The sequence below is a fragment of the Lithobates pipiens genome, unplaced genomic scaffold (genome assembly GCF_037356315.1).
Source record: "Lithobates pipiens isolate NorthernLeopardFrog02 unplaced genomic scaffold, aLitPip1_a1.2 Scaffold_13, whole genome shotgun sequence".
NCBI lineage: Eukaryota > Metazoa > Chordata > Amphibia > Anura > Ranidae > Lithobates > Lithobates pipiens.
Window position 1 is genome coordinate 223,240,564 of NW_027507718.1, and position 2,823 is coordinate 223,243,386.

A 2,823-nucleotide genomic window follows, 5' to 3' on the forward strand; every position below is an offset into this window, starting at 1 on the left:
CCATGATTGGCCACAGGCAGGATGCCTGTGGCCAATCATAGCTCAGGCTGTGTAGTACACGCCCCACACTATATAAGGCCGCCAGCGCGGCGGCCTTGTGTAGTGTGTTGGCATCTGTAGGAGTTAGTGGGTGTTCTGTGTACCTTCAACACAGTATACACCGATCGTTATCGGCCGATTTTGCATTCTTGCTCTTCTGTAGTGGTTGTTGTCTGCGTGTCCTGACCGCAGTATACACCGCTATATCCACCTATATAGCTAGCTATATTTCTCTTTTTTAATAGAGCTTGCAGTCAGTGGTAGGAGATTGTGCGTGCTGGCTGCGTGCTCTGACCTGTCCTGTGACTGTGAGAGCTACCAGAGGGGTGGAGGAGGAGAGGGAGCTGATGGCGTCGGCCAGCCCAGGTCCGGGGCCCTGTTCCCGGCCTGGGCCCACGGTTCATCCCCCTGGAGTGAAAGACCTCTCCAGGGAGGAGAGGTTGTTCCTGCAAACGCAGTTTGAGCTGCTGGACTGGACCCGGGCCCAGCCGGGAGAGGACCCTGGAAAGATGCAGAAGCGCCGGTCAAGGATCAAAGTCCTTGTGCAGAAGGCCACGTTGGCCTATGTGCTAAAGTCTGAGAGACCAGAGGACCTGCGGAATCGCAGAGACCGCTCAGCCAGTAGCAGAAGGGGGGAGTTCCCGGGAGGCCATTGAGGGCCTGAAGCATGAGTGCAGAGACCTATGGCGGCTGCTGGGCGGTCTCTGCGAACGCGGTGTTGGTAAGAGGGGCTTCCTCTCTGAAGTAAAGAAAGAGCTCCTGAGGGCGAGCCAGGAAGGATCTCAGGCAGCCAGGAGGAAAGGCTCTTCCCAGAGAGTGTTGCTGGAATCAGAGGAGAAGCTGCGAACCCCGGTGGAGGAAGTAATCTCAATGGGTGAGGAAGACCAGCGCCCCGAGGTGGAGACCAGCTGGGTGAGCGTGGCCCCTGGAGCCATAAGTGCGGAGGGTCCCCGGATCCCTGTTGTTTCACCTGCTCAGCCAGAGGCTGTGGAGCAGATAGATCCGGGTAGGGTACCCCATGATGCACAGGGAAGCTCGGGGGGAGAGGCAAGTCGGATGGATCAGCATGGAAGGAAGCTGGTGGTGGTCCTTACTAAGGGCCACCTGGAAGGACCTGTGAAGGCCGGCGGCTGGAGGTTGGTGAACGGTGATGCTGTGCGGGCCCCCCCGGTGGCCCCGGTCGAGCCCGCAGCGTCCGGGACAGTGCGAGGGGTGCCGGCCGTAATGGCGGCCCCCACCGCGGCCGCATGTAGTGAGGAGGAGGTGCCGGCAAGTACGGACTATGTTCGAAAAAAAATTTTTGGACAGACATCCTCTGCAGACACCAGGGAGGGTGGGGGCGGGGAGGTGGATGTGTAACTTCCGGTTTCCGGGAGTGCGGCCGGAAGTGACCTCCATGAACCAGAAGTGCCGCTTGCGGTGACCCCGGAGGTCGTGGAAAGATGTACTGAGGAGGTGGGGACACCCCGGGCCTCGGTGACCTGCTCCCCTGGGTCAGGTAGGGGCTTTGGGGGTCTCGGGGGCTCATCTGGTGGCTACTGCCTTAGGTACCCCGGAATCCTCCGATGGAGCTTTACCCGGTGGGCAGACAAGTTAGATGGAGTCCCCTATGGGGGAGCTAAGGGGAGAATGCCCAGCCCTAGACTTCATCAGGGAGCTGGAGGGGTCCCAGTGGCAGGAGCAGGATATGGCACAGGGGATGGAAGTGGCTTCCTCTCAAGCCCCCGCTGCTGTAGGGGGTGTGGCTACGTCTCCATCTACGGAGGTGGTTGGGAGCGAGGTGCCTGTTGGGGGGGGGGGGGGGGGGTGGAGGGTGGGAGTGGGGGGATGTGTGCTGCTCCGTCAGAGCCCATGGGCTCGTCTCAACGGGGGTCTGGCCCTTCTCCCACAGTCCCAAATCCCATCTTGGGCATGCAGGAAGAGACAAACCTCTTAGGTGCCCTGAAAGCTGGGCGCTCATTTGCCCAGGTGGCAGGTTCCTCTGTTCCTCTGGGCCCCCTGTATGGCCAGTTTGGTGCCCAGAACTTCAGGGCCCCCCCTGAGGAACAGCTCCAGGGGGCGCAAGTTTGGTCGAGAGGTGTCCGGAGAAGCGCAGGCGGAATGTGGTGCAGCTCAGGTGGGAGGGGACGTCCGCGTGTCCCAGTAGGGGTCAAGTAATTGACTACCTGCTGGGATTGCGCTTTAAAGTTTCTGATTTGTTCGCGGTCATACATCCTCCGAACAGCAAGGAGTTCGATGTGAGCTTCGTCTCCGTGGTCTCTATGGAACTTTTCCTGACCCTGTACGAGATCATCAGGAAGTCAGATCCATGGAAAGGTTTCCGTGTAGTACCTCTCTCGAGGCAGGAGGAGATAAAGAACGTGACCGTCTTGGTTAGAAACGAGTCCCTTCCTCCTGAGGACATCGCAACCTGGCTGGCATGGTATGGGCAGCTCCAGACAGGGTTGAGGAAGAATTTGGACGAGCGCGGGGTCTGGACAGGTGCTTGGTTGGTCAGGATCCGGCTCAAGCGCCACAACAACACCGTGGCGCATGTACCCGGGAGCGCGTTTATAGGGAGAGACCGGATCCTGGTCTTCTACCCTGGCCAGCCCCATCGCTGTTTCAAATGTGGCAGTCCCACGCACCTTAGCGCGGACTGCACTATGCCTCGCTGCGTGAGGTGTAATGGTTTCGGTCACTCACCTGAGGGTTGCAGACTTATAGTTTGCAACCTCTGTGGGGAAATGGGGCACCCTTTCAGCCGCTGCCCCAAAGCTTTTAGGGGGTGCCAGGCTGAGGAGG